Below are 26186 nucleotides of genomic sequence, written 5' to 3'. Positions count from 1 at the left end.
GTAATTTTGTTAATTCCCAAGTTTCATTTTTCATTATAAAATCATATTCTTCTTTCATAGCTTCCATTCATTCTTTATGATTTTTAGCTTGTTCATAATTTAAGGGCTCAAAAACATTCATTACTTGAGACCTTAAGGCATAATCTTTATACCTGATGGGGGTTTGAATCTATTGTGTTGACCTTCTTAGAGGTTCATTACTTTGTGGAGTACCTTCTCCTTTTCTTCTCTGTGGAGTGCCTTCATCACTTCTTTGTGGACTTTGATTCATTGATGTGTCTTTTGGAATGTCCATGTGTTCTTGTTCTTGAGTTGATTCCACAACTTCTTCTTCTTCTTTAAAGCTTTCATAAGAAGACTGCCATATTTTATGTTCATCTTCTTTTATTTGTTTATTTACATGCTCATGAAATATAACATCTCTACTTGCAAAGACCTTATGAGTACTTGGATCATACATTTTATATGCCTTTTGATCAGTGCAATATCCAATAAAAATACATTTGGTGGCTTTGGCATCTAACTTTCTTCTATCCTATTTAGGAATATGAGCAAAGGCCTTGCATCCAAATATCCTTAAATGACTAACTTTAGGTTTAAAACCATAGAATGCTTCAAATGGTGTTTTGTGCTCAAGATACTTAGTAGGGCTTCTATTTTTAAGATATACAGTTGTATTAATGGCTTCATCCCAAAAACTATTAGAAAGTCCTTTACATTTTAACATACTTCGAGTACATTCAACTAATGTTCTATTCTTTTTTTCAGCTACTCCATTTTGTTGAAGGTTATGTGGTACTGTAAATTGTTGTATAATTCTATTTTGTTTGCAATATTTGATAAAAGCTCCTGAAGTGTACTCACCACCTTTATCTGATCGAAGAATTTTAATGCTCTTTCCTGTTTGCTTTTCAACCATACTGTTGAATTCTTTAAAGTATTCAAACACGTCACTTTTGTTTCTTATAAAGTATACCTAGGTGTATCTAGTGCTATCATCAATAAATATAAGAAAGTAATATGCTCCACCAAGTGACTTAGTTTGCATTGGACCACATACTTCAGTATGCACCAGTTCAAGTATTTCACGTTTTCTTCTATTTCCATGCATAGGAAATTCTTCTCTATGTTGTTTTCTTAGTGCACAACCTTCATATTTAAAGTGTTCACCCTTAATAATTGGAAGACCTTCTACCATCAGTTTCTTTTGCAGTAACATTAGGTCATTATGATTTAAGTGTCCATACCTTTGATGGCAAAGTTCTATAGTTGACATGCCTATTGATGCCGAAGCTTGATGCCCATTCTTTATTACATCCAACTTGTATAAGCCTCCAACTCTCATTCCTTTTGCAACAACCTTGTAGTTGTCCTACACATCCTTTACTAGACAATGTGATTTCACAATTCAACTTTTAAATGGTGATCTGTGATAGTAGAGACTGAAATTAAGTTCTTCCTTAATCCTGGAACATGCACTACATTTTGAATTTGTTTTTCTTGTCCATTAGGAATCATAACACTTATATTACCATATCCTTTAATTTCATGTGATCTATTATCTCCTAAATAGATGTGTCCACCCTTATTAATCTCATGATAAATATCAAACCAATTTCTTTTGCATGACATATGGATAGATGCACCAGAATCTATAAACCAAGCATTATCATCATGAGTTTCTGTTGATAAAGCAACATTGGACACAAACAATTTAAGATTGCTAACATCTTGACTAATTACTTCATCTCTACCAACATAATTTCTTGAATTCCTTCTTTGTTTAAATTGATCAAACCTTCTTTTCATGCAATTCTTAGCAAAATGACCAGGTTTTCCACAGTAATAACACACATCATCTCTACTTGATTTGGCATTTGTCCTTGGTAAAGGGGTACCTTGAAATGATTTTACCTGTGGCTTTTTGCCATTATTTTTCTCCCAATGTTTGCTTTTGAAGGACTGCTTCCCTTTGGCCATCAATGCCAAATCTGGATTGGGAGATTTCTGTTTAAGGCTTCTTCTCCGCTTTTCTTCCTGCATAAGTATACCTGCCAACTCATCAAAAGTAGGAGTCTTCTTTCTAGCTGAAAGACCAATTATAAACATTTGATATTCATCAAGTATTCCACTTAATGTCATAGTAACCAAGTCTGTGCTAGATACTGATTCGCCAATGTCACCTAATTTATCCTTTAGATCTTTAACTAGAGATAAAATCACTAACACTTTCATTTTCTTCCATCTTAATTGAAAGAAGCTTACTCTTTAAATACAATATTCGATTTGTAGTCTTCATCTCATACAAATTTTTGAGAGTGTCCCATGTCTCCTTGGATGTTTTGCACTCTCTAATGTGTGGAATAATGTTGTCCTTAACCGTCATCCTCAAAAGCACCTTTGCTTTGTTTTTCCGTCGCTCCCAATCTTGAATTGCAGCATCTGTGGCTTGAGGGGACACTGGGTTAACTTCAGCTCCAAACACAATCGCCCATGTATTGTTGCCTTCCATCAAAGTCTGCAACTTAAACTTCCAATTTGCATAATTTTCACCATCTAACTTGTTAGATTCAGATAAATAAGATTCTGCCAATACATTAGCCATTTTCAATAAGCTTATAAATCCTTTAGTATCAACCTCCAAGTTACAATTTTTTTCACAATTTCATTAATTAATTTCCTTAGTTAATAACAAGTAATAACACCTCCTTTTTGAAGCCTTTTTAACTCTCTCTTTTTTTGACCCTCCTTTCTTTTTTCGTTTCATGCAACAATTTAAAAAAGTAAAAGAGCATTTGAAAACACTAAACCAGATTTAAAGAACTTTAACGAAAATTCCTTAATCTTTGCAATGGCTCATCCAATCAAAATTTGCTGGAACCTTCAAACCACATTTTCTGTGGGTGGAAATGATCTAGGACTCTGTAAATTTCACATAACTACAGCTTCAGGCATGTAGATCAAACTCAAATGCAGCCCCATACATTTCTCAAAGCTCGGCTCAGCAGTATTGGAAAGAAAAATACATCGCTTAAACGGGTTTACCTTCCATGGTTGTCTAACACAGTCTTATTCACAGCGGCTCGAACGCCTCTATCGGAACATCGAAATTTCACTGAGGCCTTCTTCTTACTAGCATACATCTCAAGCGCCACTGCTTCTCATTTTTTGCTCCTTGGCTCCTCCACGCCTCTTGAATCCACACTGTCTCCTCACAGCACTGCCAGTCTTGAATCTCCACACCGCTAAAGCCACTCCAGCGCCAGCGTCCAAACTACACGCAGCGATACACTGCAACTGCAACTGCAACAACTTGCAAACTCCAACCTGCGCTTCTGCTACACCACAGCTCGTTCTTCTTACACGTGTAGCCTCTCTGGAACGCACCCTCTCAGAAGAAACTTGCAGCACTCAACCTTACCATACTCTGATACCAAATCAGAGATCTGTTGAAGTTATAATTTCAACGCAGCCCAAAAACCACCGAACGAAACCACAAAACTGCCCAGAAGCATATCGCACCGCTTTTCCGGAAAAGTTGTTTCCGTATTCTTGGCTCCGATGTGATTTGGTGAAGACGCGTGGATCTCACCTGACATCAGCAACTCTGACATATCGGGAGCTATCGTTCACTCAAGTGAGGGCTTCCGATATCTTTCTCCACCGTAGGATCTGCTCCCGTATTTTCGTCCGTTGATTGATTGAAGATGCATACGAGCCTATATTAAAAGCCTTGCGTGGAGTGAATTCAATTTTGTGTTGACTGCCAATAATAATGTAGTTAATGTGCCCGTAGAAGTATTGGTAGGTGATTTAAATTTTAATGTTTTTTTATGTATCAAAGGTATGGCGCATTTAAAGAAAGGCATGGGTGTTAAAAATATTTTACGGCACGTAAAAGTAAGTGTGTTTTTTTATTTTGTTTTCAAAAAACATGAAAAGGGCTCGTGCATTTGACTTTTTGAAAGAGGAACGATGGAGCAGTAAAAATATAGTGTGCTCTGTATTATTTTGTATGACACACGGGAGGAATTTATGTGTGTGTGTTCGCAGCAGCGAAATGGAACCAGTGATGTAATTTTTTTTGTGTTGGCCATAGCGAAAAACCATGTGTGGTTTTGCACAGCAGTGCATAAAGAAGATGGTGGAGCGAATTTTGTAAGCCTGTGTAAATTTTGTTTTACAGCAGTAAACTCATGTAAACTTTTGTTACAGCAGTAAGTTGTTTTTCACAGCAGTGAATATGAAAATGATTTTACAGTGGTAAATCCCTCTCAGTAAAAGAGGATTAAGCTTGTATCAGTTTTTAATGAATAGAATGTTTTAATGGTGGTGAATTACTCTGTCTCTCAGTGAAATTTTTTTAAGTCTTCTGTGTGCACAAAAGATCCTGGAGTAAAAGAAACAGAGCATTGCCTCTGTTGTGTTTTATATTGTTTGTTTTTGGTATTTTGCATCAAAAATACCCAACAGTGGTATCAGAGCAGGCTTAGGCTCTTTAAAGAAGTTAAAGAAGCTGAAGGGAGAAGGTTGTTGCTGCAGCAAAACTTCTCAGGCAGACAGAAGACTCAGACAGCAAAGGAGTCAGGTATTCCAAAAGTTTTTTTTGTGTTGCTGAAGAAACAGTCAGCTGTTTTAAACACACAGTCAAGGATTTAGAGGCATAGATCAGAATACAAGGAATGGCCAGCACAAGCACTGGTATGGGTTTGTTTAATACCCAGCTCCCACAGTTTAATGGGAAGAACTATGACTACTGGTCAATAACTATGAGAGCCCTGTTTGCCTCTCAAGATTTATGGGAAATAGTTGAAGATGGTTTTGAAGAAGTAGCAGATGAAAATGAGTTCAATGCACTAACTCAGGGAGAGAGAGATCTCCTGAAGAGCAATAGGAAGAAGGATGCAAAGGCCATTTTATTGTTGCATCTAGCAGTAGACCAGAGTATATTTCCAAGGATAGCAGCAGCTAAAACATCAAATGAAGCATGGCAAACCCTCAAGACAGCCTATCAAGGCATGGAGAGAGTGAAGACAACAAAACTACAATTGCTGAGAAAGGATTTTGAAAACTTGAACATGAAGGAGTCAGACAACATTGAATCATTCTTCACTCATGTGATTGGTGTAATCACACAAATGAGAACTCATGGAGAAACAATTGAAGATAGAAGAATAGTGGAGAAAATATTGAGGGTCTTACCCTCAAGGTTTGATGCCATAGTCACCACCATTGAAGAGACAAAGGATCTCTCAAACTATTCAGTTGATGAGCTACATGCATCACTGATAACACATGAGCAGAGATTGAGTAGGAATGAAAACTCATCTCTTGAGCAAGCCTTCAAGACCCAGATGTCCTTTGGAAGAGGAAGAAGTCAAGGCAGAGGAAACAGAAGAGGAAGAGGCAGAAGCCAGAACAGAGGTGGAAGGAACAGCCCAGCAAATGCACAAGGAAGAGGCAGCAATCCAAATCAGAACCAAGGTCAAGGCAGCAGCCAACAAAGAGATCAGTATTAGGCTGCATTTTGGGAAAACAACACAGAGAAAGTTTTCCATCAGGGAAGAGCATAAGGGCAAAGGCACCCTTAGAGATCATCCACTCAGACTTGTGTGGACCAATGCAAGCTCCATCATTAGCAGGCAGCCTATATTTCTTAACATTCATTGATGATTTTACAAGAAAGACTTGGATATATTTCCTCAAGAACAAAAGTGAGGTCTTTGAGAAATTCAAAAATTTCAAAGCACTTGTGGAGAACTAAAGCGGGCTGCACATAAAAGTATTGAGAACTGATAGAGGAGGTGAGTATATCTCCAAGGACTTCCTAAGATTTTGTAGAGAAAATGGAATTCATAAACAATTTACAGCAAGGTACACTCCGCAGCAAAATGGAGTTGCTGAAAGGAAGAACAGGACCATCATGGATATGGCGAGGAGCATGCTGAAGGCAAAGCATTTGCCAAATGAGTATTGGGCTGAAGCTGTACATTGTGCAGTTTATATATTGAACAGGTGTCCTACAAAAGCAGTCATGAACAAGGTGCCAGAAGAGGCGTGGAGTGAGAGAAAGCAAGGAGTCACCCACATGAGAGTTTTTGGGTGTGTGGCCTATGCACACATACCAGATCAGCTAAGGAGGAAGTTGGACAGCAAAGGGGAGAAATGCATCTTCATTGGATACAGTGATGAATCCAAAGCCTACAGGCTGTACATTCCATCTACCAAGAAGTTCTTTGTCAGCAGGGATGTTCAATTCATTGAAGAGGAAGCTTGGGATGGAAGCATAGAGAAAACAGTGAATGTCAAAAACTATTTGTCTCATGATGAAGATGATGAGGAGGTGGCTGAAATACATCCCCAAACAGCAGCGCCAACACAAGGACAGCAAGGGACACCATTGAGGACAACACAAGGACAGCAAGGTACACCATTGAGGATCAATGAGAGTGCTTCTCCAAGCACACCACAAGGAGGAAATTCAAGTGCATCTTCAAGCACTTGCACACCAAGTGAAAGAAGAAATTTAGAAATCTAAGCGACATTTATGATGAAGGAATGAATTCCTTATTTGCCTTGTATTGTCATGTTGATGATCCTATTCATTTCGAAGATGCAATTAAAGATAGGAAATGGATAGAAGTTATGGATGAGGAGATGAATGCCATAGAGAGAAACAAAACATGGGATTTGGTTGAGTTACCAAAAGGCAAAGAAGTCATTGGTGTGAAATGGGTCTATAAGACCAAGAGCAATGCTGAAGGCAAGATAGAAAGGCACAAGGCAAGGCTGGTTGTCAAAGGGTACAAGCAGCAGTATGGGAGAGATTATGAGGAGACTTTCGCACCGGTTGCAAGGATGGAAACCGTGAGAGCAGTGCTGTCCATAGCAGCACAAAACAAATGGAAAGTCTACCAAATGGATGTGAAATCAGCATTCCTAAATGGAGTGTTAATGGAAGAGGTCTATGTGGAACAGCCTCTCGGATATGAGAAGAAAGGTGAAGAACACAAAGTGTGCAAATTGAAGAAAGCTCTTTATGGGCTGAAGCAAGCGCCAAGAGCATGGTACAATAGGATAGATTCTTATCTATTGGATAATGAATTCGACAAATGTGAAGGAGAACCCACAGTCTACATCAAGGAAAAGGATGGTAAAATTTTAATTGTTGTCTTGTATGTAGATGATGTTATTTTCACTGGAAATGATATTTATCTTATTGAGAATTTTAAATCAGTCATGAAGGATGAATTTGAAATGACTGACATGGGTTTGTTGAGATACTTCTTACGCATAGAAGTAGATCAAAATGAAAAATGAATTTTTATATCTCAAGCAAGATATGTAAATCAAATTTTGAGCAGATTTAAGATGGAAGAATGCAAGGCAGCAATCACTCCCACAGTGATGGGATTAAAACTCAGCAGAGAGGACAGCAGCAAGGATTTTGATCCTAGCTTGTACAAAAGCATTGTGGGCAGCCTTATGTATTTAACAGCAACTAGGCCTGATTTAATGTATGCTGTTAGTTTAATTTCCAGATTCATGGAGAGGCCAAAGGAGGCACATTGGCAGGCAGCAAAGAGAATTTTGAGGTATGTCAAAGGCACTAAAATGTTTGGAATTCTATATCATGCCTCAGAACATTCAGATTTGGTTGGGTACACAGATAGCGATTGGGCTGGAAGTGTAGATGATCGGAAGAGCACTTCCGGTTATGTTTTTAATATGGGTTCAGGAGCCATTTCATGGGCTTCTAAGAAGCAGTCCATTGTAGCATTGTCTACAGCAGATGCTGAATATGTGGCAGCTACAGCAGCAGCATGTCAAGCAGTGTGGATGAGAAGAATGTTGAGAAGCTTAGGCCAAGAGCAGGCAAAAGCGACAGTGATCTTTTGTGACAATAGCTCAGCTATTGCATTGTCAAAGAATTCAGTGTTTCATAAAAGAACGAAACACATTGATACAAGGTTTCACTACATCAGAGAATTAGTGAACAATGGAGAAATTGTCCTCGAACATTGCAGGACCCAGGAACAGGTTGCAGACATCTTGACAAAGCCACTTGATCAGAAAAGCTTTGAATTTTTGAGGAAGTGTCTCGGTATGACCGAATGCCCAACTGTTGAAATTAAAGGGGAGTGTTGAAGTTATAATTTCAACGCAGCCCAAAAACCACCGAACGAAACCACAAAACTGCCCAGAAGCATATCGCACCGCTTTTCCGGAAAAGTTGTTTCCGTATTCTTGGCTCCGATGTGATTTGGTGAAGACGCGTGGATCTCACCTGACATCAGCAACTCTGACATATCGGGAGCTATCGTTCACTCAAGTGAGGGCTTCCGACATCTTTCTCCACCGTAGGATCTGCTCCCGTATTTTCGTCCGTTGATTGATTGAAGATGCATACGAGCCTATATTAAAAGCCTTGCGTGGAGTGAATTCAATTTTGTGTTGACCGCCAATAATAATGTAGTTAATGTGCCCGTAAAAGTATTGGTAGGTGATTTAAATTTTAATGTTTTTTTATGTATCAAAGGTATGGCGCATTTAAAGAAAGGCATGGGTGTTAAAAATATTTTACGCCACGTAAAAGTAAGTCTGTTTTTTTATTTTGTTTTCAAAAAAATGAAAAGGGCTCGTGCATTTGACTTTTTGAAAGAGGAACGATGGAGCAGTAAAAATATAGTGTGCTCTGTATTATTTTGTATGACACACGGGAGGAATTTATGTGTGTGTGTTCGCAGCAGCGAAATGGAACCAGTGATGTAATTTTTTTTGTGTTGGCCATAGCGAAAAACCATGTGTGGTTTTGCATAGCAGTGCATAAAGAAGATGGTGGAGCGAATTTTGTAAGCCTGTGTAAATTTTGTTTTACAGCAGTAAACTCATGTAAACTTTTTGTTACAGCAGTAAGTTGTTTTTCACAGTAGTGAATATGAAAATGATTTTACAGTGGTAAATCCCTCTCAGTAAAAGAGGATTAAGCTTGTATCAGTTTTTAATGAATAGAATGTTTTAATGGTGGTGAATTACTCTGTCTCTCAGTGAAATTTTTTTAAGTCTTCTGTGTGCACAAAAGATCCTGGAGTAAAAGAAATAGAGCATTGCCTCTGTTGTGTTTTATATTGTTTGTTTTTGGTATTTTGCATCAAAAATACCCAACAAAATCATACACCAAAACACAGAACTTGCTTCATTTGATTGCTTGAACAGGTTTTTATACATAGTAAGTAAGCTTCTGGAGGCTTCTGGAGTCGGTGAAGTAGGTGTCTTCTGCAGGAAGCTATCCATTTGTCAATGTGTCTGCCTAATCTTCCAGATCAGTCTAGCAGCCGCAAATTATTATCTTCCAACAAAATCATCCTTATTTGTGTCCAGAGTGGTTCCCATCACTGCATATGATTATTGACAGGTGCGTTGTTACAGGTGTCTTCACTTATGAGTTCTTGTACTCATGATATCCATGGAACGATTGCAGGATATTCAAACAGGAAAAATTACATAGGTTCGCGCCGTCGAAGCAATTTGACAAGAAATAAAAAAACACCAATGTTCCTTTTGAAAACAGTAAAACTGCAGTCCTCACATCATGGGTGGTGAGTATTATGGGTATCAATTTCTGGTGAATCAAATATAATTTTTTATTTAACAGATTAATGAGTTTAATTGCTTTATGTATCCATTCATATCACTGAAAAAAATTGAAACTTTTTCGCATTATAAAACCCCTGAAATATTTGAGCATTTCAAAGTTGGGAAACCTTTTCACATTTGAGTACATCGATATCTCTAAATGCAAGATAAATTTTAAAAGAAGATATATTTAGTTGCAGGCACTTTAAAGCGTTTGAAAGTTATGTAATCCCTTTAAAGTTATCTAATACTTTTAATTGTTTTATGCATCCATTTATATCACTGAAAATTTTGCAACATTTGCACATTATAAAACTCTTGAAAATTTTGAGCATTTTGAGTCCCGTTTGAGTACATCGATCATACAAATGTAAGATAATTTTGAAATCAAGATATACTAAATTAGTTACGTGCCTGAGAATGTGTTTTAGGTTTTAAAGCAGTACGTTTTAGATTGAGTGCTGCCAAACCAAAAGTGGCTGAGGTATAATACAATCCTTGAAAAACGTAATTTTGAGAGATGGTGTTTCTGTAACAGGACATTAATAGTTCATGAGATAGCACTAATCCTAGAATATGGAGGCCGGTAGACGATAACCTTGTAGTTTCAGGTTTACAGTTTTACTTTTAGGTTATAAAGCATAATTAAAAACCTTATAATTTTAGGTTTATATATAGATTTATATGCACCAATTTAATGTAATTAGGGGTAAGTATACTTTGTATGTGAATTTATATATAATTTTAGGTTTATATATAGATTTATATGCACCAATTTAATGTAATTAGGGGTAAGTATACTTTGTATGTGAATTTATATATAATTTTAGGTTTATATATAGATTTATATGCACCAATTTAATGTAATTAGGGGTAAGTATACTTTGTATGTGAATTTATATATATTTTTAGGTTTATATATAGATTTATATGCACCAATTTAATGTAATTAGGGGTAAGTATACTTTGTATGTGAATTTATATATATGGTGGCAGAGATTTAATGTAAATAGTGGAAAAAAAATAATGTAACTAAATTAAACTTAATGTAAATGGTGACGAAGATTCTAATGTAATTTAGCTGCCACCAGTTACATACATAAGCTCAAGTTATAAATATTGAGAAATTGGCCACCAGCATATATTGAGCAATATAAGCTTGAGCAATAGAATATTCTATCATGTAGGTTTAACTATTATAACGTTTCTAAGTTCAGGTTTATATTATAAAGTTTTAAGTTTATAATATAATAGTTTTTAGGTTTATAACCTAATGTTACCTGAGAACTAATATAATTTTTTAGGTTTTAATATTATGTTTTGGTTTCATAATAATGATAGGTTTTAGTATTATGTTTAAATTTTTTTAATATTAGCTTTACGTCTAATGATAATATAATAATATTATATTTATATAGTAATGATTAATAATATTATTATCGATTATTATTAATAATATAGTTATGGCTAATTATTAATAAAAATGTTATTAAAAAAATATTATTAATTATTAATATGAATAGATGTTAATGTGAAATTTATTGTTTTAAATTCTTAATTTAAAAAAATATATATCTTTTTTAATTTTAAAAGACAAATATTTTAGTTTTATTGTGACAAACAAGAGAAATAAACTTGGTATTTTGATGAGCAAAACAAATCATCAAAATGTGACTTTACAAAACTAACATATCAAGTAAGAAAAATAGGAACTATATTTTGATGAACAAAAACTACCATCAAAATTTCACTTTACAAAACTAACATCTCCATGTGATTGCACAAAAAAAATGGTATCAAAATACAATGAAACAAGTGCAAGGAAAATGTGATGATAAACACCAAAATAATGTAGTGATAAACAAAACAACATCACACCTATCACCAAAAAAAAAAAAAAACAATCATTTTATGAACAATGCACATTATCATAATGTCATATTAGAGAAGTAACATCACAATGTCATTGTACAAATAAGGTGAAAACGATGAACATGCAATAAAAAAGGAAATTCCATGTCACATTTTCCTTACCAACTGTCTTTGTTGCTATGTGACATTACAAAACTAACAACATAATATGGTTGTGTAAAATAAATTATGAAGGAAAAAACTAGCAACACATTGTGACAAATGAATGAATGTGACAAACAAACCAACATCACATTGTAACAAACATGTTTTGACATTAGAATGGTAAAGAAATTTATCCAATGTTATAATGCAACATTATGTTGCAATTTAGCCAACATTGTAACGTGATAAACATTACGACAATGTGACATTAGAAAACTAACAAACAATTTGTTCAACAATGTGACATTCTCACAATTTATCTAATGTTGGAATGGGACAAATATTGTCGCAATGTGACATTACAAAACTAACAACACAATGTTGTTGTGTAAAAATAATTGTGTAAAACTACTTTGAACGTAATTTTTTTGAGATGGTGATGAGAAAGCACAACTTCACATTATGACATATGAAGTAACGTAACAAATGAATCAATGTCACATTTTGACAAACAACCATGTTTTGATGTTATAATGGTATAAAAATATGTCTATCCTCACAATGTGATAATCATTGTTACAATGTGTCCTAATGCTGCAATTTAGCCAATGTCACAATGTAACAAACATTGTTGCAACTTGGCATTACAAAAATAGCAAACATTTTTGCAATAATATGATACTGCCACAATTTATCCAATGTCATAATGAGACAAACATTGTCTTTATGTGATATTACAAAACTAACAACATAATGTGGTTGTGAAAAGTCTTTTCTATGAAACTAATGTGAAAATAAAAGCTTCGACATTGACCTTGGTTTACCAAGGTCAATCATGGTCGACCAAGGTCAAACATGATCAAACCAACCTTTATAGAATGGTCGAACATGGTCAAGTCAACCTTCATTGTAATTGTTTAAATAGTTGACCATGATTAAACTTGGTCAACCCTATGTTTACCATATGGAAATGGCTAACAACCATGTTCAACCATCGTTAACCGTTTTCAACCATGGTCAACCATTGTTAATATTAATGTTAACATATTAATATTAAAATTAATATGAACTAATATTAATATTAACCTTATATAATGATGAATAGAAAATTATTGCTTATTATTCAATATGAACATATATATATATATATATATAAATTAACTTTAGCATTGCAATTTAACGTTACTATTAATATTAACATATTGATGTTAATGTGAATATTAATGTTAATATTTTAAACATTAATATTCTGATCAAACCCATCAACCCTCTTCAACTATGGTCAACCATGGTCAATAAATCCACCGCACTTGCATCAGTCGTCAACTAGCACAACCACATTACTAATCTAGTTGATATGCACTTTTCAACAACATTTTCCACTCTTATATACCAACAACGTATACTTATATTCAAAATATATGTCTATCAACGTATATTCTAAACAATTATAAACAAGTAGAATGCAGAGTAAATATACAATGAAAAAGATATTATAGCTCATATTTTTTTTCTTTAAAATATGATATATAATAGTATGGTTTATAATATTGTGTTTATAGTATTTGACTTTTCAATATTAGAGTTTATAGTATTGGGTTTAATATTAACTATTAAATATCAAATAATGTTAATATTAATATTAATGTTAACATTAACTTAACATCAATAGTTGATGTTATTATTAACATTAATATAACAATTAAATCCCATTTCTTATAATGAATTCTAAACAATTATAAATAAGTAAAGCTCCAAGTAAAGATGCATTAAATAGGAGAATATAATATAAGAATTTGAAACAGATTTTGTTTTCTTCTTACATGAAATTAATCTGTAAGTGCACTCTATGACATCACTATTGTCCTGATGGTGTTGACTCTATTTAGGCTTAGGATCTTGGATCTGCTGAAGAGTAAACAACTCTATTTTTTGTAACTTCGCCTATAGTGGCATTCGACTAAATCATGTTTATAATGTACCTTTATTACTGATATAATATAAAGATTTTTCCGTTCTGAGAAAATAAAAATAATATATATATATATATATATATATATATATATATATATATATATATATATATATATATATATGAGAATTTAATATTAGGATTTATAATATTGAAGCTATTTATATTGGAATTTATAATATTTTATTTTTAATATAAAGTTTTAATATATGGGGTTAATATACATGGTTTATAATATTAGAGTTTAAAATATTGGGTTTATAATAGAGAGTTTAGTATTAAGGTTTATAATATTATATTTAATATTAAATAATAATGTTAATATTCATGATATTATTAATATTAATGTAAGACTCTAATCTTATTTTCAGCAATGATTTTTCAATAGCTATAAACACATTTTTTAAATATAAATTAAACCCCTCACATTATTTTGTTTTCAAATATAGTTTATAATATTGTGTTTATAACATTATGGTTTATGACATTGAGGTTTCTAACCTAAGGTTTAATATTATGATTTATAATATGATGTTTTTTATATAAAGTTTTTAATATACAATTTTAATATATAAGATTTATAAAAGGCCATAAAGGTTTTTTATAAAATTTATAAGAATTTAATTTTTAATATATAAAGTTATAAATTCTATAAAATTTAATATTAATATTAAAACTTATAATATTAACGTTCGTGTAATAATATTAATATAGAAAGATAATTTATTTTATTTATATAATAATTTTTTAAATTTGAAATGTGATTAAGAAATAAGATTTGAATTCTTATGACCAGCTTCACTCTTTTCAATACATATTATTCCATACACATTATTCCAAAGGATATGTCAAGTTTCATGTTATTTACCTTCATCGAATATAATCATCTCATACACTTACGTCAACGTAGGTTACATAGGTTACCTAAAAAAACAGAGGAAATCATTTGACTCCAATCTTTAATCAATACTAGCTCTTCGTTCTACGTTCACTGTCACATTCAAATCTATATCAATATTACATATCACCACTTCACGGCACCATTCACTGTCACCGTCTCAAGAGTTGAATTACTTAGTTGGAGGTGCATGGCAACAATTTTACAGAGTTCAAAGGCAGCCTTGTCTTCCTGTGACATCAACTTATATACATAATTCTCTTGCTTTGGCATCAACTTATATATAGAATTTAAACAGTGGATTAGCAGCGCTAAAATTGTTTCCCAGTGAACAAACCCCTATGATTGATCAACTAAAATATATGACCCAGATGCATGAAAAAGGGGTGCAACTAACGACAATTTTCATTTTATATAATTTGTGGTTCCTCTACTTTTCGATTCCAGGTAAGCTCTGTTGAAATTATAATTTCAAAACTGCAGATTTTTTCCCTGCGATGCGATCCATCACAAATCGTAGATGTCACCCTTCCGACCGCTTCCTTTGTTATATGCGATGCGATCGCAGATCGCATATCGCACTTCTTTTCTTGTCAACCTTCACCGCGTCCCTTCGATTGTTTGCGATTGCGATTTCGCGATGCGATCTGATCGCATATCGCAAATCGCATGATTCAACGGTTATGGAGGCGGCGGCACATTCTTTTCTCTTCCGCCGATGCAATGGTGCGACATTGTGATAAGCCATGCATTAAATACCAAAAGATATTTTCAGCCGTGTAATAAATGAAATTTACCGCGGTTGGTAAATTTAGGTAGGATATTTTCTTCTATTTTATCGTTTAGAATCAGATATGTTTTTCAATATATATATATATATAAGTAATGAACAACAGTTCTAAAAAAGTATGTTGAAGAATCTGAGAGTTTCCCTCTTGTAATTTCTGAAATGCATAGCAATGCTCAGATAGTGAGATCAGACTCTGGAACTGAAGCGTTCCTGTTGTAAATCCCTCTGAGTCGAGGAAGACTATTTTGTAACAATGTTTTTTTATTATCTTATATGATTAAGATCTTGTATCAAGACAGAGCGTTGTTCTCTGTGAAATTTCTTTTGTGTTCGAAATTACACCAGAAATTTCCAACATGGTATCAGAGCTGGTCTAGGCACTCAGTGAGTAAAAAACAGAGCTTGTTTTTCACTGTAGGAGTTGTAAGAAGCTTGTTGAGCAGATTTTTTTCAGCAGAGAAAGTTTTTGCTTGTTTTCATTATACAATCAGTATCTCTTCTTTACCAATACAAGTTAAGATGGCAGATGCCGGAACAGGTTTGACAAATTCCCAACTACCACAGTTTAATGGGAAAAATCACAGTTATTGGTCCATAACAATGAAAGCATTATTTACTTCTCAAGGAATATGGGAGCTTGTTGAAACTGGCTATGCTGAACTGGCCGATGCAACAACATTCGCTGCTTTAACAGTAGCAGAAAGAGACCAGTTGAAGGGCGATAGAAAGAAGGATGCCAAAGCCCTCTTTTTCCTCTTCCAGTTAGTACATGAAAGTGTTTTTCCGCAGATTGCAGCAGCAACAAAATCCAAGGAGGCATGGGATATTCTCAAAACTGCCTATCAAGGCATGGAGAAGGTGAAGACTGCAAAGTCGCAGATGTTGAGGAGAGACTTTGAAACACTCAGCATGAAGGAATCTGATACAATAGATTCATTCTTCACTCAGGTTATTGGGCTGATAACCCAGATAAGATCTCATGGTGAGATTCTTGAAGAAAGAAGGATTGTAGAGAAGATCTTGAGAAGTTTACCCTCAAGATTTGAAGCTGTTGTGGTAGCAATAGAAGAAACAAAGGATCTCTCACAGTTCACAGTAGATGAACTGAGTGCTTCTCTTATGTCTCATGAACACAGACTGAGTAGAGGAACAGATTCCTCTTTTGAGCAAGTATTCAAGACTCAGATGTCTTTTGGCCAAGGAAAAGGTCGAGGCAGAGCAAATAACAGAGGTCATGGAAGAATCCAAAACAAAGCCATAAATAATCCTGCAAGCACAAGCGGAAGGAGCTGCAATCAGAACCAAGCTGAAGGTTCAAGCAAACAGCAAGCTCATGGACAAAGGTATGACAAATCCCAAGTCCAATGTCATTATTGTAAGAAATATGGGCACTATGCCAATGAATGTAGGAAAATACAAAATGACATGAATAATAGGCAGAATGCTAATTTTGCAAATGAAGAAGATAAGAACCCAAAGAACGTGCTGTTAACATGTAACATAGCACAAGACAAACAAGAAGAATTTTGGTTCTTAGACTCAGGTTGTAGTAATCACATGATTGGAAATATTGCAATATTTGTCAATCTGGATGAAAATGTGAAATCTGAGGTAACAACGGGGACTAATGATAAGATATCTGTAAAGGGCGAGGGCAGAGGCAGTATCCGAGCAAAAAATGGAGAACAGATGATTGTGCCAGAGGTATACTATTTACCTGGTCTGAAACGTAATCTTTTGAGCATTGGACAGCTCATTAACAAGGTTACAATGTGTTCTTCAAAGATGATATGTGTACAATCAGAGACATACCTCCGAGTAAGAAGATCATTGTACAGGTGCAGATGACCAGCAATAGGATGTTTCCTCTCAAACTTAGGGCAGATTTGAAGGAAGGAAGAGCTATTGCAGCTGTAACACAAGAAGTCTTTCAGGAACAAGTGAAAGATGAGAATTGGTTGTGGCACTTGAGATTTGGACATCTCAATTTCGGAGGCTTGAATTTGTTGCACAAAAAAGGAATGGTAAAGGGATTGCCGTTGATCGAGAAACCAGACAGCCTTTGTGAAGGCTGCATCTTGGGCAAGCAACACAAAGAAAGCTTTCCAGCAGGAAAGAGTATAAGGGCAAAAGCACCCTTGGAAATAGTTCACTCTGATGTGTGCAGAACGATGCAAATACCATCATTTGCCGGAAATAAATATGTTTTAACTTTCATTGATGATTACACCAGAAAGACATGGGTGTATATGCTGAAACAGAAGAGTGAAGTGTTTGAGAAATTCCGCCACTTCAAAACTCTTGTTGAGAAGCAGTGTGGGCATTATATCAAAGTGCTCAGAACAGATAGAGGAGGAGAGTACATCTCCAAAGACTTCCTACGTTTTTGCAGAGAGAATGGCATACAAAAGCAGTTCACCGCGGGGTATACACCTCAGCGAAATGGTGTTGCCGAAAGGAAGAATAGGACCATTCATGACATGGTCAGAAGTATGCTAAAGGCAAAGCACTTGCCGCATGAGTATTGGGCAGAAGCTGTCACTTGCACAGTTTACATCTTGAATAGATGCGCAACTAAAGCTGTCATGAACAAAGTACCAGAAGAAGCATGGAGTGGTCAAAAGCAAACTGTCACTCACATGAGAGTATTCGGTTGTGTAGCATATGCACATGTACCAGATCAGCTAAGAAAAAAGCTTGACAGTAAGGGGGAGAAGTGTGTCTTTATTGGCTATAGTGATGAGTCAAAAGCATACAAACTCTATATTCCATCCACCAAGAAATTGATAGTAAGCAGAGATGTACAGTTCATTGAAGATGAAGCTTGGGATGGAAGCTTAGAAAAACAGTGAATATGAAGACAATAGTGTCTCATGAAGAAGAAGAGGAAGGGACAACAGCAAATAATCCTTCATTGGTGGCTCCTCCTCCACCACAACAAGTACAACAAACCACACCACAAGCTGGAATTCGAACAGCCTTAAGAAGTCAAGGAAGTGCTTCTCCAAGCACATCACAGGGATCAGAAATACCCTCAAGTTCGGATGGAACTCCTAGCACACCAAGAAGACCAAGATTTAGAAATCTGAATGAGATTTATGAACAAGGAGAGGTAAGTAACAATACCAGTCTGAATTCATTATTCACTTTATATTGTCATGTTGATGACCCAGTTCATTTTGAAGATGCTGTAAATGAAGATAAATAGATTGAAGCAATGAATGAAGAAATTGGTGCAATTGAGAAGAGTAAAAAATGGGAGTTAGTGGACCTCCCTGAAGGCAAAGATGCCATTGGAGTAAAGTGGGTCTATAAGACCAAAAGCAATGCTGAAGGCAAGATTGACAGGCACAAAGCAAGACTTGTTGTGAAAGGCTACAAGCAGCAACAAGGCAAAGACTATGATGAAACCTTTGCACGAGTAGCAAGGATGGAAACAGTCAGAACAGTGTTGTCTATTGCGGCACAACACAAATGGAAGATTTATCAGATGGATGTTAAGTCTGCATTCCTGAATGGGGTGTTAAAAGAAGAGGTTTATGTTGAACAACCTCCAGGCTATGAAATTGAAGGCCAAGAGCATAAAGTCTGCAAACTGAAAAAGGCTCTTTATGGGCTGAAGCAAGCTCCAAGAGCATGGTACAGCAGAATAGATTCTTATCTGATTGAGAATGGATTTGATAAGTGTGATGGTGAACCCACACTCTACATAAAGCAGAATGACGGTAAGATTCTTATCGTTGTTTTATATGTAGATGATTTGATTTTTACAAGCAATGATGCTTCTCTCATTGCTGATTTTAAAGCAGTCATGAAAAGTGAATTTGAAATGACTGACTTGGGCTTATTAAGATATATTTTTGGAATTGAAGTAGACCAAAGTGGAAATGGTGTTTTCATTTCTCAAGATAAATATGTAGAAGCAGTGTTGAAGAGATTTAACATGCAGAACAGCAAAGCAGTTGTGACTCCAACTGTAATGGGGTTGAAATTGACCAAAGAAGACAGCAACAAGGATTTTGATCCAAAATTGTACAAGAGCATAGTTGGCAGCCTTATGTACTTAACTGCAACTAGGCCAGACATTATGCACGCTGTGAGTTTAATCTCCAGATTTATGGAAAGACTAAAAGAAACTCATTGGCAGGCAGCCAAGAGGATTCTAAGGTATGTGAATGGAACGAAGGGGTTTGGTATTTTATACTCCTCTTCTGAAAGTTTCATGTTGATAGGTTACACTGACAGTGATTGGGCTGGAAGTGTTGATGATAGGAAAAGCACATCGGGATATGTGTTTCATATGGGATCCGGAGCCATCTCATGGGCTTCCAAGAAGCAACCGGTTGTGTCTTTGTCAACAGCAGAGGCAGAGTATGTGGCAGCAACAACATCAACATGCCAAGAAGTATGGCTGAGAAGAGTTCTCAGAGATTTGTGTTATGAACAAGAAAAGGGCACAACCATTTACTGTGACAATAGCTCGGCAATAGCATTGTCTAAAAATTCTGTTTTTCATAAAAGGACAAAGCACATAGACACCAAATTTCACTTCATACGTGAATTGGTTAACAATGGTGAGATTGTTTTACAGCACTGTAGTACAGAGGATCAGCTGGCTGACATCTTGACAAAACCATTGGGAAAGAAAAGTTTTGATCATTTCAGGAAATGCCTGGGTATGCAGAAAAACCCAGCAGTTGAAATTAAAGGGGAGTGTTGAAATTATAATTTCAAAACTGCAGATTTTTTCCCTGCGATGCGATCCATCGCAAATCGCAGATGTCACCCTTCCGACTGCTTCCTTTGTTATATGCGATGCGATCACAGATCACATATCGCACTTCTTTTCTTGTCAACCTTCACCGTGTCCCTTCGATTGTTTGCGATTGCGATTTCGCGATGCGATCTGATCGCATATCGTAAATCGCATGATTCAACGGTTATGGAGGCGGCGGCACATTCTTTTCTCTTCCGCCGATGCAATGGTGCGACATTGTGATAAGCCATGCATTAAATACCAGAAGATATTTTCAGCCGTGTAATAAATGAAATTTACAGCGGTTGGTAAATGTAGGTAGGATATTTTCTTCTATCTTATCGTTTAGAATCAGATATGTTTTTCAATATATATATATATATATATATATATATATATATATATATATATATAGATATATATATAAGTAATGAACAGCAGTTCTAAAAAAGTATGTTGAAGAATCTGAGAGTTTCCCTCTTGTAATTTCTGAAATGCATAGCAATGCTCAGATAGTGAAATCAGATTCTGGAACTGAAGCGTTCCTGTTGTAAATCCCTCTGAGTCGAGGAAGACTATTTTGTAACAGTTTTTTTTTATTATCTTATATGATTAAGATCCTGTATCAAGACAGAGCATTGTTCTCTGTGAAATTTCTTTTGTGTTTGAAATTACACTAGAAATTTCCAACGAGCTCCCAATATTCTTTTGAATGCAAAGGAAGGAAAAGTAAATTCAACTACGGCATACTCTGCCAATTCATAGCTTGTTAATTTACAACAGTTTAGTTATGTTAGTACAAAAAAAACACAGAGTAGCAGCTATGTTAATATTATAAGAACACTAACAGGGTTTTCCCTTTGTGCAAGTCCTCAGAATGTGAAGAGTGCCATTCAGCTAAGTTTTGATAATGTTTGTCTATCTATGATGAAATAAAAAGGAGTCAAAATCCAATAATAAATTTGTTGGTTCAGGAAGTTGTACATTCGGGTGCTTGGTAATAATATACGTCTACCCCAACAGCATAATGGAACCTTCCCTCTTTGCAGAGGTCAACTTTGAAGAGCCTAAGCCTCCCTTTAGATCCTGAAGGGATAGAATATGACGAGCTTTGCTATCATTTGCCTCCAGAATTTGAAAGTGGGAGTGCGTTCCGAGTAAGGAAGAAAAAAGAAAGATGCTGAGCAGATACTTGGATCTCTGAAAGTGGCGTTGACACTGTATCCTGTCTTCAAATTTTGATGATATAGTTGTCCTAGCATAAGCACTTTATCCACTCGGATAGAAAAAGGCTATGACACGTAAAGCACATGTAGCAAATATAAGGCCTATGAATATCAAATCCATCCCCTATAATGGTTTAAGCATGCCAACACAATAGGAAGTGTGTCTACATAGGCAGAGAATCTTTGGGTGGTTGGAATCTTGGTAAAAAAATTCAATAAATTTTACAATGGGAGTGTTTGAATCATGTTTTTTATAGTAGAAATGGATTTAGTACTATCAAAAATCTCTTAACCAGACTATATTTTTGCCTTGAAATTCATGGCAATTCTGGTAATATTTGGATAAATTCCAGGGATTTTTGTAAATCCAGGTTACAACAGTCAAACTTTAAGGTAGCAGTATATGATGGTGCTGAATTCATTTCCACCATCAAAAACTACGATTTGATTTATTGAAATTTTTTTTCTCAAATTCTAATCACTTTTGACCATAGAGCAATTCCTCTGCCTCCATAAACACTTCCTAGAACAATAGTTATAAAGAGGTTGAGGAATTCCAATTCTAGTTATAAAGAGGTTGAGGAATTTCGAGTTTTTCAAAAGGCTCGTCCGTGCAGGAATAGGCAGGCTAGTAAAATTGTTGATTCTAATATCCAAATGCTCTAAAATCATAAGTTAAATAGTTATGGAGGGTGCAAGACATCACTCACAGTGCAATTATGCAAATCCACTGCAATGAGAGTGTGGGCGTGGTGGGTCTGGTTGCACCAACGATAGAAGGGATATTTATCCAGGGGAATGGAAACTTGAAAGAGAATGGAGATATTGACTTTACCCATTTTATCTTATTACTAATTTAGATTAATCTAAATCTAAGCATCTAATATTTTTAAATATAAATATTTTTTTAAATTATTAATGCAAAATTAGTATTAATATTATATTTATTAATAATAATAATAGATTTAATTATATTTTTTTTACATGTTATGATAACAAAATGTACAACAAAATTACATTAAATTACTATTTTCAAATATTATAATTTTGATAGAAGTATTTATGTTTTTAAAGATTGTAATATATCCATAAGATATGGTTTTTCTTTTCAAAGATTTATTTTACAAATATTTAATTAAAAGAAATATTAAAAGATTTTGGAGCAAGATTTTGATTATTTGTGTTGAATTACTTTATAGGTTTTTTTATATGGTTATTTTCATTTTTGTTTTGGGTAGACATTAGTTATTTTTATTTTTATTATTATTTTACTCTAGACACATACTTACACATCTTGTCATACTGGACTGTAAAATGAGCATCTCAGCGCAAACATAGTATCAACTTAACTATGACCTACATCAAAATACAATCTTCCCATACAAAATATTTGATTGAACTTAGTTATAACGTCTTTCACATTTCAAGAGGTTGAACTTAGTTATAACGTATTTCACATTTCAAGAGGAAATTGAAGAGAAAAAAATCAAATTTGCTAATAAAAATGACATTGGGCTTTCAATTGAATATCAAATTCCAATTACTTGAAATCATCAGTTACTTAACCAATCACCATGGCTTTCTGGGACTGCAAAAGGTCTATAAAACTCAAAGTGGCGCGGAAACTGAAAAAGAAAGCGAATAAGGATTCATAGTGAGCAATTTTTCATGTTTATCAAAAGCATAGCCTGGGAGCTAGATTCTTGGACTGCAAAAGGTCTATAAAACTCAAAGTGGCGCGGAAACTGAAAAAGCAAGTGAATAAGGATTCATAGTGAGCAATTTTTCATGTTTATCAAAAGCATAGCCTGGGAGCTAGATTCTGAAACTTAGTGTACATGTAGGCCTATCGAAAGCCACCACTTTGGACCCAATGCTCTTAGCCAGCTCAATTTCAGCTCTTGATTCCATGAGAAGGTAGATGCTCAAAACCTGAGTAATAAAATAGCAGAAGTCCTAGTTGTGTTGGAAATAATCCCAACTTCCAAATTAATTCTTCTGATTGTGCCATAGCTGGAGAGTATGAGCAAATCAAAACTGCGGATTTTACTTAGAGGGAATGTGGAAGTAAATAAATCTCTGGCCAGCTTACAATTTTCTTATCTCTGAGACACTTCCATCCATTAAAACTCTGAAAATGTCTTCGTGCAGTTGGTATATGTTTCATTAAATAGTTTATATTTTTGTGTCATGTCTTTTATCCATGTCTGCAGCTAACATATTGCTATGCCAGTAAAAACTAGTTTTCTACTATGTGTAAAAACAGAGTATTTATTGTGTGAAACAGAGTCTTAAAATCTTGGTTTTTATAAGGAGTGAATTGAGTTGCCCCTGTTTTGTCTCGTGAAAACGTAATCCAAAAACATATACTATTGCACTCTCTTTTCTTGTAAGATTATTTTTCTGGTCTACGCTTAAAACTGTGTTTTTACTACGCATGACACAGTCTTTACCCTGTTTTATTATCCTCTACCTCTATTCTTTATGTTGGTGGTTATTTTGTACTTCTCTCTGCAATTTCCAACTGAAGATTTTGTTTATTGGTACATATTTAATAGAATAGAGCTACACAAATGAAAGGCCAAATTGCTTGCTAGGGAAAAGAAAAGTATGGGTAGCTATGGATGACAGACACAACATAGCTATAGGCAGAACAACATAAACTAGTCTTGTCATCATATTTGCTACCACCAGAAGCAAGAATGAAAAGCAACAGGATCAAAACAAGAAGTTTGACGTGTGGAGCTTTCAGTTGGAGATTAAGCAACAATTGCTAACTTTATGTAACTTGTGACAAGCATTGCAAACTCCTTCTACGTAATATGCATGCAAAAATGTATTTGGGTGAATGTTGGGAATATGTTTATGGTGACTTGGTTATCCTTCGTCTACTTGTCACATCCTTGGTGTAACACCCTACGGTTCCAACCGGGCGTGCGCACCTCCATCTCGCGAAATTAACTACATGTTGGTCGCCATCGCACTTGGACGCACGTGGTAATGAGCGTGCGGAAGGTTATGTATATGTGGTGGATGAAAGGCGATTAGCATACCCACAAGCCGACGGTGGATAACCAAGGTGAGGGGCGCTCATGTTATAACTTATGAGGTCGGCCAAGATGGAACGCACGTCCATTGGTGCGTATATATTGGTGAGGCCTATGGTACATTTCAACGAAGACTTCGCTCATCAAGCCTTCGCACAAAACAGAGGAAGTGCGCAGTTTTGGGAGGAAATGCGCACATCTCATGTGCATTAGACTTGGAGAATTGCGCAAGCTATTTAGTTGATGGTTGGCAAAGAGTGCCATGTTCGAGTGGATTCTTGGGTACGGTTTCGTGCAGGATTCGGCAGGAAGGTTGGGTGGCTCGGGTGAGCACCTCTTCTTGTGCAAAGGTGCATGACACAATTGTAAAAGGCAGGTGGCCTGTCTATTGTAAAATTCGGTTAAGTGTGAGACTTGGTTTGGCCAAGACACACTGTTGTATTGTAAGCTGATATTCTTAATAAAATTGTCAGGCAGACTCACATTACGGGGAGTTTCCCCTCCCCTTTATACTTGTTTGCAATTGTTGATGTTCTCGGTTAATTGCATATGGATAATGAATGAGTATGGGCTTCATTAAGTATAAAGGATAATGCTTTTACTTGGTTGCGAAACACAAACTAAGTATGTTAATGTTGAAGTAGGTGTAGTCCACGAATGTTAGTATTGGTGAAAAGAAAGCGTTTGGTGGTGCCGCACCTCGCTACAAGCGGTTGAAAGACCACAGCAGGTGTAGGGGTGTGACAGTTGGTATCAGAGCAAGGTTTGCTCGTGAAGGTTTGAAGCTGATACACAACTTGACAGTTGGTACCAGAGCTTGGTTGGAGCTGGTGAGCAAAGGTTGCTCGTGACAGTAACAAGGGTACTTGCAGGTGAAGGAAATCGTTTCACACGAAGTGGAACAAGGATTGGTTCAGGTTGCAGGTGACTTGGTAAAGATGTCTATCTTGCAGAAATTGGGTTATGCATCCTTCGAAGAATTCGAAGGGAGTCTACTTGAAGAGTCAGAAAGAGTAAAACAAGGATTTGTAGAATGTGGCAAAAGGTTGTTTGAAACAAAGGATGCTCTTCGTGCCTTGGTTAAGAAAGGGATTTCTGATGAGGATAGAGGGGAAGCTCTTCGACTTGCAAAGGAAGTAGACTTGATTAAAGCATAACTCAAGGAGCTCAAGATAAGAAAGAAATTGAACCAAAAGGAAGTGAGGCATCTCCTAGCCTTGAAGAGGAAGGTTGAAGCTGAGGAAGAACTTCTTCAACTTGGTTGGACAATAGAGCAAGATGAAGTTGTAGATTGTGCTAACAAGGAAGAGGAAGTCGTGGTAGATGAAGATGTTGCAGACATGACTACGATGAAGGATGAACTTGACGCTGATCAAGTTGAACCAGGATCGTGCAGTTTGTCAACATGTATGGATGAGGTCACTCACATGGAGGAGCCTCATGATGATGAAGTAAGTGATGATACTTGTGTTTCATTTGGGCATTTGGTAGATGGACCGTATGCAGGGAGAGGCAAAGCCAGTTTGCCTATGCTATGGAGGATCTTACCATGGATGGCTAGGATGGAACCTTGTATGGAGAAGCAAGGATTGTCAATTGTTGCAGGACTTGTTGGGGTTGGTTGTGACCTTATGGTAGAAGGTGCGATGGCCCGTGACAAGGGAGGAACATGATGATCGTTGTGGAGGATTGGGTCATGCTTTAGCCACATGGAGAATTGGCTAAGTGCCTGGCATGACTCATGGACAGATTGAGGAGGGCACACACTTGTGATGTTTTGGGTGGACTTCTCATGGCAGAGACCAAGAGATAGTCTTGGTGGACACTTTGGTGGAGGAGCTATGT

Source organism: Pinus tabuliformis, chromosome 5_2 (genome assembly GCF_031772625.1).
Source record: "Pinus tabuliformis cultivar Carrire ecotype Pingquan chromosome 5_2, CPIR1, whole genome shotgun sequence".
Taxonomy (NCBI): domain Eukaryota; kingdom Viridiplantae; phylum Streptophyta; class Pinopsida; order Pinales; family Pinaceae; genus Pinus; species Pinus tabuliformis.
This window is presented reverse-complemented; position numbering follows the sequence as displayed.